This window comes from Anopheles stephensi, chromosome 3 (assembly GCF_013141755.1).
Source record: "Anopheles stephensi strain Indian chromosome 3, UCI_ANSTEP_V1.0, whole genome shotgun sequence".
Lineage (NCBI taxonomy): Eukaryota > Metazoa > Arthropoda > Insecta > Diptera > Culicidae > Anopheles > Anopheles stephensi.
The window spans coordinates 40,889,907-40,904,891 of NC_050203.1; the positions used below are offsets into that span (position 1 = coordinate 40,889,907).

The window sequence follows — 14,985 nt, forward strand, 5'->3', positions numbered from 1 at the left end:
AATGATTTGCACCGCCACCACCAGCGCCTGCCTGCACAAGTTCATTGCCGCGATCGATTGATTGTGGTCCAATATATAGACACGTTCACATGAAATGTACGACAGCCACAAGAACATGCGTTCCCGACAACCGAAAAAAAATCAATACCCATTCAAGGTGATGACACTTTGCTGTGTTACCTCGAGAATCAGATTGGTTCTCATCGGTTTCAAAAAATCAATTCTTCGACGGTTATCACCCACAATGTAAACCGCCAAAGGGAGATACCCAAACGGATTGACGGATTAGCCGCCATTAGCCATATCTTGCAATAAACTGGCTGCACCAGCTACACCAGGACCCAATAAAAACGGACAAATGACGCACATGAGTTGAGAGAGACAGAGAGCGAACCTGCGACGGTGGACCACACTTAAAAGCGATACTTGATGATATCGCAACTCGTATGGTTCACTCGATGAATAATGCAAATTAATCACATCATGCAGGTGACGGTCGCGCAAAGCATCTCGCACTACGCACTCTACATATCGGCGGGCAGATGCCAAAACCGGAAATACGGCCAAACATAGAGCAGTTTGGATTTTTTCGTTTCGTTTCATTTTTTTGTTTCTCACCCTATTTTGTCTTCGCGCCGGATTGCGCTGGATGAATTTAAAAGCGTCGAGCTTCAAGTGAATAAATAATTATCTTACTGAGTGCTGTTTTTGGCCTCGATCCATATTCAATATGATCGCGCTGGAGGGACAGTGATACGAATCTTTAAAGGACAAGGGTAATATTCTAAAAAGATTGGAGTAAATTATTTCTTCAACGGTCCTTATTATCGCATTAATTATCGATCGTGAGCTTGATCGTGACGATCAACTTAATATCTATTTTCGTGGCTGCGCAAGACTCGTTCCCCTACCTTATAAAGCCTTAAGTACTACTATACATTGCTGAAGCTTTGAGTCACAACATGCAAGAGAGCGAACCCCTAAGCTAAATTAAAGCTGGAGATCCCTAAAAGTCGAACCTGCTGATTGAGACCACCGAGAACATTATACGATGCCCCTGTTAAGATTCGGGGCCCTCTAAATGATCGATGTTTCTAGGATGTGGGATACTCTTCTATCGATACGAACCCCTCGAAAACAAGCCCCAAGCCTCTGGTTAGTTTGCTTTTACTATAATCCATCCCTGCTTACGAGCACAACAATAATAGTCAACAAGCTCCATAGATCATCATAGAGTAATCGCCTGTGTACTCGAGGACTCAGAAGATCTATAATAGGTGCACATTGGGGAGGAATATGTTTTTCTTGTTTACTATTAACTCGGTACTGACATTAAAGTTCCAAGATTTCGGACGAGTAAAGACTAAAATGGCCAGTAATCGGTTACTGTCAAAGCATTAAATATTTTGTTAAAGTCTCTCTCGTAGAAATCGTAAGCATTCTATGCGATCTTTTCGAATTCTATGTTTGTCTGTGAAAGCAAGGATCTTTTGATTTTTTTAATCTTTCTATACTAGGATACTTGTTTCTGAAGCGATTAAATAAGTCATGGAGATGACATGTTTTAGCTTATTAGAATCAAAACCAGACCTTGGAAGGTTCGCTCAAACGTTATCTTCCGTTTTTGACACTTCATGCAGAAAACAGGCGCACAGGGGAACGTTCCGGATTGGACTCAATTTCCGGTCCATCCGTTATACTTCTTCCTCTTCCTTTCTACACGGGGAGATGGTCTGGATAGGATTTGAACCCCGGTCCTACTAAGGCAATGAGAATCCGACAATAATCAGGTCAAAGGTTCCTATCCTGATGACATTGCTCCTGGTAAACAATCTTGTACACTTTTACGTATCGAGTTGCAGCTCGATAGCAATGCCGTATTTCTACATCACATGTCAGCCCCCTAATCGCTGTTTGATAGGCAGATTCACCGTGCTTAAAGACTAATCTATCAACACCGATTAGTCGTTAGGCACGTCAATAAGCCCTGTCTAAGGGAGGCACGGCCTGGTTAGGTTATAGAGACTCTGGGTCGTTTAAACCTAAACGGTCTCTTGAATCTGTCTGTTGAATGCCCTGCCGATAGGTGTCCCAATACCGAACGTACTTTATAGACTTCTTGCTCTTTCTTCTCTCTGAAGCAGAACGTGTCTCGGTGTTCTTATAAACATAATGAGCTAAAAATACTCGATTGACCTGTTTGCGCTGCTTTGACATTATACTTTCGCCAGTTATCAACGAAATTGCACATAAACATCACATCATGGGTTGGATTGTTGTTGTGATGCGATAAAATCAGTTCCCATGGCAATCTTTCCTTCGCCTATCTACGTTCTTATCAACCGCTTAATTACGGCCTAGTGATGGATTACTTGCCAAAAATAAATGAAACGCCATCTGTTACTTCCCTGCCCCCGATACAATAAACACCAGATCAGATGTTTTCTCGCAGCCAATCGGCAGCCCACTGCGCAAAAGCACAAGTCGCGCGTCTTCACTTTCGTTTCATCACTACAAGCCAGCATATCGGTGTGTATGGGTATGTATGTGTGTCTTGGCCGCAATGATTTTGTAATGAAAGCACCCTTCCACACGAAAACTATGCGTGAAGCTCGTCAACAAACAACCTTGACCGGATCGGTTCGAAAACGGTGGATGATGCTTTTGTCCTCTAGAAGCCGACACGCCCTGAAACATACGCGCTGTGTTACACCAAAACTGGTCTTCCATGGAGAGAAATATATAAAAAGCTCTGGCCTGCGAAACGTCTTATCTTCGCGTCCGCGTCGCGTCGTGTGCCGTATTCCAGTTGCGTATGCGTCGGACGCCGTCAACGCAAGTACATCGTATGTTGCATTGCTAATGGGAATGCAAACAGTTACACAATGCGGGACTTTCTAGTGAGGCAAGAATGCAAAACGCTTGCAAAAATCACAGTAAAGCTTGTTGTGTTGTGTGCAATTGCAGGAAAATTACAGCATTCTAATCATTACGTCTATTCCAATTATCATTCTACTGTTAAACATTTTCAAACTGTATCGGTCACTTCCCTTTGGCCGAAAACACCTGATCACACATACGGCCCGATCCCTCATTTACAGTGCCATGTTAAATGATTTACCAAAAATGATGCAATACCCACAAGTTCTGGAAATCCTCCCCACGAAAGTATGTTGCCAGGAGTCGGATCAACTTTTTGGGTAAATCACTCTTCTAGCGTATGACGCAAGTACTGGACAGTCATTAGATGAGATGAAACCGGCCTTGCCATCGTCAGCCATGCTGCTTCCGAGAAGCTTCCTCAAGTGCCGAAAGCTTTCCATCAAGAGGATCCCTACGTCAAGCAGGGAGGAAATAACCCCGCGGTTAGTAATTATCCACACCTCATCCAGCTGCTTTTTTCTCTTAGCTCCATTAATTTCTTCGTGGTACCTGTTGACGCAAATTGACTTTCGAGACCAGAATGAACACAATAGGTACACTTGAAAAGATCGACTTAAATCTAAAGATCCGAACGCCTAGGGCTAAACAATGGCATCACGGACGATCACGGATTGTGGTGATGGTCGGGCATGCAGTTGCCTGCTGAACGACTTTCGTTGCGGACAATTAAAGATTACTTATCGGACGGCACCGAATCTCGCGGGTACTATTTCGCGTGAAGATAGGCTGCCGACCCGACCTGTTCGTAAATTCCTTGGCCTCAGTAATTGCACCTCCACCGTTGTCGCTGTCGTACTCATACGTAAGCCAGGCAGCTGAGGATTAATCTGATGCAACTTTAGCGATCGATTACTACCGGGGCCACCATTAATCTTGAGCGTGCAACTCTCGGCACACAAACAAGCTTAGCGATCGCACACGAGTTCGGGGACCATTAAACCCTACGTTGACGTTTGTTGGTGAAGTCGAATTTGTTGATGAGCTCGGGGAAAAACAAAAACAGTGGCCTGAAGTGTAGAAAAAAAAGTACACGAACCATAGCAATACAGCTCATCGCTATGGAAACGGGAAACGCGTTACCAACGAGGACCGAAATCCAGACCACCCCAACCTTCATCTACCTGCCCCTTGGAAGTCCTACTGCATTCTTATCTTCACGCCGTTTTCCGATAGTTGAACGTCAAGTAAACCGGGTCATCAGAAATTGCACACCGTCAGACAAACAGCCGAACAGCCAGCAAAACAAACAAGTAAAGTCCCCCCCCACGAAGAGGGCTTGCCGCTGCCGCCGCGAGCTGATTAGCTCACCAACACTGCGCGGTGTTGGGTGTACGTACCTTGCGCATCCTGCGACCCACCGGCTGACCTTCTCGACTCCCTTCCCGTACGTGGAGTGCACCAGCGTTCGAATAACACACCCCCAAAACAATCTCCCCACTCACATACACGCACACACACACACACAAACAAACACCCGCCATCGACACGGTGGCAGAGCAATATAAACATAAAAACAAAAGTCATCATCGAATGGCATCTCTTTGATGACGAAACGACGCAACGTTGATGGGTAGCCACGGCAACGCGTATACCACGAGACTTGCACGCCGAACCGTCCATCGGCCGGTGTGACGTTTCAAACGTCAAACGTCTGATTAAGCTAGGAATAAATATATTGATTGCGAATCTTCCCACACACACAGTTAGTAACTGCTTCTTGTTTCTAGGCGTCGCAGCTTCACAAAAACAAATTGTTTAAAACTTTCCGTAATATTTTACAAACATGTTTTTAATGGTGCTTGCTTTTGTGGCTGTGCTGTAGATGATTATATTATTTTTTATTTCAAAATATTGTTCAACAGTAATTGATTGTAGGAGTTGGTCCGGTGGCCGAGACGATAGCCGAGTCTCCACACGACATGGCCGGGGATCGATTCCCATCCAGCTCCGGGTAAAATCAAGTCAAGGAAAGCCGAATCCTTTCAAAAATGGCGGGTCGAATCCTCCCGAGTTCGAGATTGTAGTGCCTTACAAGTAGAATCGTTTAAAGCGATTAATTAGTGAATCATTTACCATCGTTTAACTAAGCATAAGTTTAATCCATTTCATTAACAGACTCCCCTATAAAAAAAAACTTATACCTTAACCATTTGTGAGTATTAAATGCGTATGAAAATTAGTACGTACATTATAAAAAACTCTACCTTCAGCTTCAGACCAGAGCTTGGAGCATGTTATTCTGTTTTTGCGCACCTTAATCGCCACTTTGACCTTTCGCCACTTAGCGATCCACTTAAAAATATTAGCATCACACAGCGCTTTTATATGTTCATCACTCGAGATAAAGTAACTAGCACTAATTTATGCACCTGGAGATAGAAATGACCTTCTAAATGGGCTAGCTGGCAATGAACAATTACACTTTACACAAGGAATTACCTGCGAAGATGAGCAAAAACTTTTCAATTTGCATTTAAACCCAACTCCAATTGATGTCATACACTGACACCACACCGATGTGGACTGAGAGAAGCTTTACATCCGGATGGTGGAGTTGGTCCAGTAAAGTGGCTTGTAAACCTTGTTTATATCCTGGTTCTTAATCATCCTTCTTTCATGTTACAGTTGAGCTCCAAGGCGGTTGACTTCATGCTACAATATCCCGTTCGAATAACGTCACTAGAGCGCGTACGCCACTAGCAAAACAACAAACAAAAACAACATCCAAATTTCCGATGAGTCTTTTGTTTTTCTGTTTATCTTCTAAAGCCGGAAAATACGCAAAAGCCGTTTTTGTTCGACAAAACCATAACAAAACCTGCGTCGTCGCGATCACCGCCTGCAAGACTGATCATAAGCCAGTTGCTTTGTTCGCTCTGCACAATCTCTCCGCAATCTTTCTTTGGTGGTTGCTTTGGGGCAATGTCCCGCATGTTGCATGTTTCGGGTGGAAAATGGCGCCGACACGATCGAGAGAGTGACTTTGGGAAACCCCTCATAAACACCAACCGTCTGACCATCGCTGAACGACGCGGAAAGGCATCCATACCATCTCTAACTATCTATCCGTCTGGCCCAAGGACGACCAGAAAAACAACGCGCCACGAAAACACAATCTCCTCCCCCTCCCAACGGTGTGATCGGTGTGGTGCGCGATCGCCGATTCGGCAGTGCCACATCCATATTCCGCATGCACGATCCGCTTCACGCCGATGGAACCGTGAAGCCGCGATGGAAGCTTCTCGACCGCGTGTCGACCGGGCCACAAAAGCTTCGCGCTGGCAGGAAATAGCTGGTGGTGTTGTGTGGTGAACTTTGGACTATTCGGTGATCGATGCTTATTAGAGTGTGCCGAAACCAAACGCACCGGTCGCGAAACAACGGCGAGATTACTTCTCCGAACCGTACTGCTGGTACATCTGCCCAGTGCGACAGAGACTGCAGATCAAGTGGAGATCATTAACATTCAGCAGCGGACACTAATTAGCAAACCAGTGGAATGTCATCTTAGAAACCAGGCAACACAATTGGCAGCGTTCTGCTAACACCAGGAACTGAGATAATAACACCGCAACGATATCCAAACGAACTGAAACTGGTCCCATTAAAAGCTCAGACTAGGAGGACAATAATGCTGTGCCCATTTCTTGGCTATTTTTCAAAAATAAAACAAAACCCCTATCACTAATTCCACTTTCCGCAAAGCACAACAATTTCACACAAAGGATTGGTCAACGTTGCTTCCTTTAAAACGATACAGTTCCAAAAACACATGCCCACTGACAGTGCGGAAGTCTCAAGTCTCGGTGGCCTCCATCCACTGACCAATTTGAGGTTTTTATTTGTTAAATCCGTCAGGTCGATGATCGAATCGAAGATCACACTGCGATCACTTCACGTTGGACCTAACCAGACTACGGATATTGACGCACCAGACGACAGTGTTGGAAGCTGCAGAGAGCGTCTACTTCAACCGGCTCTAGTATGTGCACCTTGTGTGTAAAAGCTCCGTTCGGTCGTTGTTGTTGTTCCGGAATCCGGAAGTGATGAAACTGCGCTGCGTGGAATCTCGAATCAGAACCGTACGCGATACCGGTGTGATCGAGTGATCGGTTCCGTATTGTCAGTTTGTGCGATTAACAACCCACCCCCTTACAACAGCTGACTCGGTAAGCAACCAAGCCCACTGACATGGCCACTGATAGGCCATAGAAATTGTCTAAACTGAACAATTAGCAAGCCACACGCGTGGAACACCTCTCACATACAGCTATCGCAGTAATTCATGTATTATTTACTGATTTTGCTCGACCATTGCAAACCACTAATGGCTTAGTTCCACCAAAGTGCTTAGTTTTCCCGCTTCAGTGTGACACCTGTCAGAAAGTTCGAGTTGCTGCCCCCAACAACTCCCTTTCGCACGCAATTTCGTTGCAGATTTGCGCAATAAACACTTTGTTCGAACAACATTTTCTGCAACTGACCTCCATCCGGAGAAGCGCTCAAGGAAGAGACAAAGCCACCCCAGGTGGCGGAGAGAAATCTCGCCGTGCTCTTCAATCTTTCAAGGCTTTCCCAATCATCGTTCGGCGCGAGTAGCCGTGAGGCTGCGGCTAGTACTTCACTTCAATTACGCTACACCGTTCACGGGTCGCGGGTCGCGGGTTTGCGTCAGCCCAAAATTACCCATCCTCGTTTCTAGATCTGTGCGAGCTAAAATAAACCCCACATGTTCGTGCAGCACTAGCAGCAACAAAAAAATCACCACCAAACCACGAGCCACTTGCCCTCAATGTCTTACGTACCCCCCTGGCACCTTCCTTTCCGTTGATCGCTCGACTAGCTGCCCGCCTCGAACCGATTCGATCGTCAGGCACGCTGAATGGCTCTTATTCGGTCACTGTCTACGGATGCCAAAAGAATGATCGAAGAAGATCGCTCAAGAAACACACACACAAAAAGCTCGTACTCATCTAGCAAACGCGTCACAATCGAAATTATGCATTCGCGCCACGTCTTGCTGGCGGTAACCTAACCTAAGTCTCCTATCCCGCGAGACTTGCGCGTGCGTGCTGATGATCAAATTCTAAAATATCGTCAAGAATTAACGAGCGCCGAACGGACACTGGAGATGCAGACTCATCGCGATTCGTAACTGATATTTGTCGTGCGTAATTGCTCAATTTGGGAAGAATTGTTTGTACCAATTCGAGCTTCATTCGATCCGCTCCTACAGTGAGGTGTGTCCGATGACGCACATGGATGGGATTTTCCTTCTCAACAAAAAAGAACGAGATTTGCAATGGTCCATTCATGCAGCTTTCGAGCACTGTCGTGGGATGCAAACTAACCGTGAGATGGCGGTTTTCGGTTTTGGAGACTGCCAAACTCTTGGCGCAACCCAAACCAATATTTACTGCCACTTGACCACTGGTAACAATTCAAGGAAACGCACTTGAAAGCGCTTGAGCAGCCGTACGAGAAGACAGAGACGTTGGTTTCGCCCAACTTGACATTGATTTTGTAATTACACACTTTATTCGACCTGTCTTGGGAGCTCTATGGTAGATTTCTAACACTAAATAATCGCAATCAAAGCTTATCCTGCAGCAGTAAGTCTAAGATCGCGTGAAGCTGTAGGTACAATGTATGTCAGAATTTTAGTTATATTGCAGAATTTCCTAGATGATTTAACATGAAGTGGGTACATTCTCAGTATAGTTCCAGACGAAATGGACATTGGTCAAACATTTCAAGGCAATGGCTTTTCACTGATGCCCGGACTGAAATATTTTTAGTATGCCCTTCCTGTGGATTTTCATTTTCAAATTTCCCCGTTTAGTTTGAACAGAGTCCAGAATTTTAGTGATCATTTCTTGTTCGTCTCTTAAACTCTGTTAAACTAGAATGATCGTGCGTGGATGTAATTTTACGAACTTTTATTTAAAATGGAGAAGAACTGGCATGGCAACTTCCGACTTTCGCTCGATTTTTCTTTGATAGTTTCGTAGTTAGTAGTTTTCTTTGATTCGCATAACTCACTCACACTTCACCATATCCCTTATGGTTCCGGTACAGTCAGGATATCCGCTCCGTCAAACAGTTCCACTAGCTCTTGAACCGAACTTTCCCTATGTCATTATTTGTATACCTTTCTTACATTGAGTGCCCAACGTAGTTGCCTGTCGCTTTCGTTCTTGATGGATCGACCATTGTGCCTCGTTCACCAAAGGGCCAAATTAGCGCAGAGACCTTGCTGTTTAGAGATCTCTGCGTCCAACGGGCCTTGCTGTCCAAGAAGGCCAAAGCACTACAATTTAACCCCTTTCACTCTGCACAATATTTATTAACATCCACATACGCTTCAAATCCTTGATACATCAAAGCTCGTACCAAAGTTTCCATCTGGTTTTCGTTCGAATTAATTCATCCCTATCCCGATCCCGATGTCGTATGTCGTCATCTACGAAGTGAAAATGGTGCAGAACTAGGGTAGAAATTGACACGGATGAGAATAGATTCAATATATTACTATTACCTTAACATTATATCACGCCTTGAAGTCAGCGGACAGACGATGCATAGTGATCTGGTTCTAATGCCGTTTGGTATTACTAAACGGTTCATATAAGAACAACGAATCGACTCCTTTTGAAAGGACATATTCTTAGGATAAACATACAGCACGTAGAGCAGACATGTTAAATATGCGTTTAACAACAAGCACATTGTGCGCACTAAGATTATTGTGAACAAAATATAGTTATAGCATTAAATGCTGCTTATATGGTTTACTAATCGTGATATATTTGTATGCAAGTACAAATCACATTTGTTTGATCTTCTGCTTCTTTATTGGCCTGCTCCTATGAAGAACGTCTAAAGGATATGGTCTGGTGTCAAATCCGTTTCCAGGAAACACGGTCCATGGCTGCACTCCACCACCTCTACGCCTCGTGCGGAACGAGTCGCTGACGAGCACCTTCCTGGTAGGGCATGAGTCCGGCATACTCATCGCGTGCCCTAAACAGCGTATCCTTCCGGTTTTGGCAACTATCAGGATTTCTGCATCACCAAACAGATCAACAGTGGTCCGATGGTCGAGGCGACAGCAGCGCCGGTCTTAAAACGGCAGGAACGGGGTTCAAATCCGATCCAGACCGCCTCCCCGTACGCAGGACTAACTATCCAGCTACGGGGAAAACAAACTCAGAAATGGCAGGACGAGGCCTTTCAAGGTTGTAGTGCCAAGGAAGAAGAATTGGTGTCTTCCGACAGCATAGTTTCCAAGGGGACTACCGACCATATCAGTGTGCAGTGTATGGCGCCATTTCATGCGTTGTAAGCCGCACATGGAAAACAAACACCTAACTATCCCTCTGCGCTCAATTTAACCATATCAACCAGCTTCTCAAGGGGTTGGGTTTAGTTCCAAAAGATATTTGGAGAGTCGTGTCACCGTTCTGTTTGCCGGGGATGTATTGAGTCGAAGTGGGGTGTTGATAGCTTTTGACAACTTTCAAGAGGCTTCGTATCCATCCTTAACAGTGCAGTATTGCTACCACACCAGCCTGCAGTAGTTTAATATCACTAATGCACAACTTTCAAGGTAACATCAGAGCTGTGACACGACAAGAATTAGAGACTTTTAGATAACAAACTGTATCCTATCATCGTTCTTAATCACTTCAACGTCCAGTTTCCATTCCTTTGGCAACAATTCATCTTATCAAAATTTCTGTAAAATTTTGCAAAAATTTGGCCTCCTTCGAATTTGGTTGAGGTAATACGAATCTGTGGCAGTTCTTGGCCTCGTCCCTCACCATCTTATAACGCTTTGTTGACCTTGCAGCAATCCTGCAAACATCTGATCTGGATTGTTTGAACGATGGCATTTAAGGAATCAGACCGATAATAAAAGGACCGAAGAAATGTAAATAAAACATCAATTACCATTTGTTTGACGAGCATTGTCTGTAGAATTAAGGTGATTGGTCAAGGGCAAATATCCATTAAGGTTGTACCAACAACAAAAAAAGCACTCACCACGTTGAACTTTGATTTTGATTTCTTGTAGGCTTTGTCTGAATCTAAGTTTAACAGGATACATCTGGACATCATCAACTGAAGCCTCACATAATAACAATTCTAATCAGGAAACATCCAACAGATCTATGAATAAGTATCTAATTACTAAATCAAATCAATCAATACCTACCGATATTCCGACAATCATGGTTCATTATGTGATTTTTAGCCCAAAGTACTTCGAGTCTTTTGACTTCGCTCGAGCCTTCCATCAACTTCCACGAAAATAAAGTTCTATATGACAGACAACACGCTTTACTCGCCTGAATCACCTCCCTAGTGCAAGGTTCTGGTTTGCCAAATTAATATATTTTGTGAAAATTATCAGCGACAACAGATATATCACCGACCAGTCTTCACTCCATCTTCACGTGAGTTCCACGCCCTCTCCATTAACATATATGACTCGGTTTTGGTTAACGAGTGTTCATACAAAGAAGCTTCGCTTGTTTACCTTTTCCATATTTTCCTCCACCTCCGGTAAGCTTTTCAGAATAAAAAATCAGCAAAGTTTGTTCAGCTATTTCTATGTGTTTAGCCTTTAGCGCTGGGAGAGTTTTTTTTTTATCCAAACCAAATTATCAAGTCGCTCTATTTGCTCCGAATCCTTCAAATAAATACACTACCCGATGTTCTTTGGAGTTCAATTCGTTTTTTTACTAATAAAAAAAGATCAAAGTCCTATCTGATTCAATAAAAAGGTCAGATTTTCCCACATATTATCCGCCGTTGATGAAATGTTTGCGGCCATGAACTTAATTAATTGCCCGCGCCTTTATACCACGACTCGCTTCTTCTCGATCTAATGCCACTGTTGACCGCTCTTTGATTTACATGCAACAAAGAACGAGCGGCTTCAAGACGTTGCCAAATCCACATGCCACATCCACTTAATCAGCGAACGCATTGTCAATTATCCTTTGGGCGGTTTTGCGGGCGTGACTTGGTTTCGTTTGGAAATTTATTTAAACCAACTCGCCACCCAGAGATACACCAGCGGGACGGCCGTCCAGCCCGCTTAACTGGATTGTAATTAACTACAACCTTCTTCCTTTCCACCCGGGCCCGCGCAACGTTCCACCCGGCCCCCCCGCTTTGCCCTGTGGAACGGTTGCATTTGATGAACTGTTGCTGTTGCTGGTGGGGTGTCGAAGGCAAACTACCACCTATCGCGTCAGTTGGGCAAACGTGCTGAATGCGTAATTTTCCGCACCGAGTTCTCCGCAAGTGAAACTTGATCAAGTGTAAAACACCGTGGCATCGGCGTGGTCGGCTCGTGGGCAGTTGCTATTGCACCTTCACCTAGCGCTAGTGGGCTGAGCATAAAGAGAAAAGGGAATTAGCCACAGTGGAAATTGAAACCAAGATCGCTTGATAAACTTCAAATTTCGAGCCATGAGTCAAGTATAAGTCACCAAGATCATTTTTCGGAGACTAATTGCAAGCCTAGTCTTAGAAATCAATCCGACTCGTCCGCTGTCTTGGTAACCTAAGGTAAGATCCCTGCCACTAACCGCAGGAATGCACGTGAAAAATGTATTAAATAATATTCAGCGCTCTCGATAACCAGTCCAAAACCAGTCGTATCGCTGATGTACCTTTTTCGGTTCCCAGTTTGACCGGGTGCAAGGTGCATTCCGCGCCAGATCACGCTTTCGCTGTGTGTCTCGTGCGTCTCGTTGTTCTGTGCGTATGCCTCCCGTGCACACATGCCACCAGCCGAAAACTGGCCGCCGAGCGGAATGTCGTTCCCAGCCATGGAACAAGCCGCAGTCCATCCTTCAAATTCAGGGGTTCAAAGTCCAACTCTAGCTTGTCGCCCACCACGGTGCATTCTTCCGTCAGTCCCTCTCTATCGCTCGACACACATCTATTGCTCGCTCTCAGAAACAAATGCTAACGATAGGCAATCGGTTTTCGTCCAGATTCTGGCGACTCGCCCTTCTATACGCCCTTTGCCGAAAACATAAAACATCAAAAATTCCACAACCGGGCCCAGAACCAAGGGAATAGCGTGAAACGAAGCAAAGAGGACACTGTGAAGGGTCGGAGGTTCGGGTTCAGAATTCGTTATCGCTTTCAATTTCTTGCACCCTTATGGGCCTTTTCACTCGCACGCATTTCTTCTCTGGGTACCCTTCTTCGTTCGTACCAGTCTTCGTTTTAGGTCCAGAATTACTTGTCAAAGTACAACGTGACCAGTGCCTGTGCATGCAGTGCACTGTACCATTACAACATTTCTCAGAATCTCCAGAGCTGCACGCACTGACTTGAAGGTCATACTCTGATTAGCCAGCCGTTGCATGGCGCTGGTCACGGCTCCCGGAGAAAGCATGCCCGCATCACATGACCGTCAAAAAGTCAGCCGCGTCGGGTCCAAAAAGTAACCCGGAACACGGCGTCCCAATGGAAATGATTAACATGGGAACGCTTCCGGATCGGTGCATAGCCTTCGGAATGGTGTGCACACGATCATGCGCGGCCTGCCTGGGAGATGCGAGATGCGGCACCAACACAGCTGTAACGCCTTAAAGGTACAGCCCCCACTACGATGCTACGATAAGCTCGCCCGAAGATGCCTGCTACACCACGTGATCTTCACGTGTTGTCTTTCCGATGCCTTTCGATCTCGCATCGGCGCGTGAGATGTCGCCGTCGAACACCGTCAGTTTCGGTGATGCGTGCTCCCTTCGTGAATGGGACTTTGATTTCGGATCGGTCTTGTTATTAATATAGACTTCTTGCTTCTGTCTCCCCGTGACTGCTGCGCCGGCAAGGTTAGGGCATAGACCCGAACCGCCCGAAAAAGCCGCATCCCGCGTGATGTAAACCGCTTCCTAAGCCTTGAACAATCGTAGAACCGGTCCTAACTGGCCCAACGGCTACGGTTCCCGGCTGATAAGATCACATTGATGAACCGCCGCCGAATAAATCTCATCCTCACGTTCTGCCTTGATGTATTATGAAGTGTATATAGCGTTTGAAAATTTTAAGTTTTTTGTGCTTCGCCTCAGCAGGTGTTTTATCAGTTGCACGAACGCAACGGACGGGCTACGGCCTCTGGCAATGTTAAATAGTGATCAAGGTGAAATACACCGATAGTGCTGCATGCGTTACAAAAGGTTACACACGTTATCATGACTTCCGTGAACGTAGCTCATGCAAATCAACGGTTGGATGGTCTAATTCGATTAAAATGCACATTACTCGGCAGACTCGGCGCCTGGTGGAAGCTAGATGCTAGATACCAATGCGATTCCGGTATGGACGATTTATTTGTTTGCACTGGACACACTGTTATCATCATTACACAAGAATCACGATTGGGAATATTTGGTCGTAATGCTTGGTTCATTTTAGCCATATCCATAAAAACATTTACAATTTAAAATTTATGAAAATAAGTAAAGAGCAACAAAAAATATATTGATCCCAAGATACATTCTGTACCACGTGTCTTCAAACTCAATTTCATAGTGGTGGAGCTATATCTGAGCCTTTGTATATTAACTCTAAAATGCTTAATGAGATAGATAGCGGACAACTCGGACCCTCTTAACTATCGGATAATTTAGTTTAAATTAATTTATGTTTACGTTGTTTCTATAACTATAAAATATCTAGTCAGAATTATGTCGATATACGCTCTTGACTAGACACTGGATTTTCAGTTGTAAACCAATGCACTGTGTATCAATTTTGTCAGACCTTGTCGTAATTTGAAATTCTTCTGATATCGATGGCAAACGATAGATGAAGATAGATGGCACCTCAGAAGACTTCCAATGCTTCACCTATTTGGGGTCAAAAAACAGCTTCGACATCGACTATAGATGTTGAGAAATTCAAAAGGGTGCTCGTTTTCCAACTGTAGATTCAACATATCTGAGGAAATTTCTCATACACAAAACACCTGTAGGTCCTGGTATCTGGGACTGTATCGATCTGCAATAT

At 44.8% G+C, this 14,985-nt stretch overlaps 1 long non-coding RNA gene across 1 annotated transcript; it reads right to left on the reverse strand.

Annotated features, from left to right (window-relative positions):
* Positions 1-4,746: 4,746 nt before the first annotated feature.
* On the reverse strand, positions 4,747-6,543 carry LOC118512233. Its single transcript, XR_004906271.1, has 3 exons — positions 5,383-6,543; positions 5,148-5,312; positions 4,747-4,970 (listed from the first exon to the last, which is right to left on the reverse strand). It is a non-coding gene; the product is annotated as an uncharacterized LOC118512233 (long non-coding RNA).
* Positions 6,544-14,985: the final 8,442 nt, after the last annotated feature.